Raw genomic sequence first — 411 nt, forward strand, 5'->3', positions numbered from 1 at the left:
ATCACAAGAAAGCTCTCATTCTCAGGAATTTGACGATGTAGATTATTTCATTGTGTGACAATCACAGATCGAATTAACTTCGATAGAATCGCGATGTAACATTTTGTCACCTCATTTACATTTATACTCGTAGCACTGCATCAGTCAGCCGCAAACAGCCACAATATCTATATACTCTATATTATCTTTTAGATTAGGATCTCTTCTTTCAAACAAGACCATTTTCACGTTTCTGCGGGCTTCCATCGGTGAGATATATAGCGTTTTGTCCAGGGACAGAAAAAGACGCTCGTCTGAAAACAGCCGCTCTTCATACCCAAAACGAGCACAACCAGCGCGTCTGATGTTCTATAGATCTGTGGTCGCTTCTGGACTGCAATTGGCCAGATTACAGCCTGTCAGCTCGGCAGC

Source organism: Sinocyclocheilus anshuiensis, unplaced genomic scaffold (assembly GCF_001515605.1).
Source record: "Sinocyclocheilus anshuiensis isolate Anshui unplaced genomic scaffold, SAMN03320099.WGS_v1.1 scaffold954, whole genome shotgun sequence".
Lineage (NCBI taxonomy): Eukaryota > Metazoa > Chordata > Actinopteri > Cypriniformes > Cyprinidae > Sinocyclocheilus > Sinocyclocheilus anshuiensis.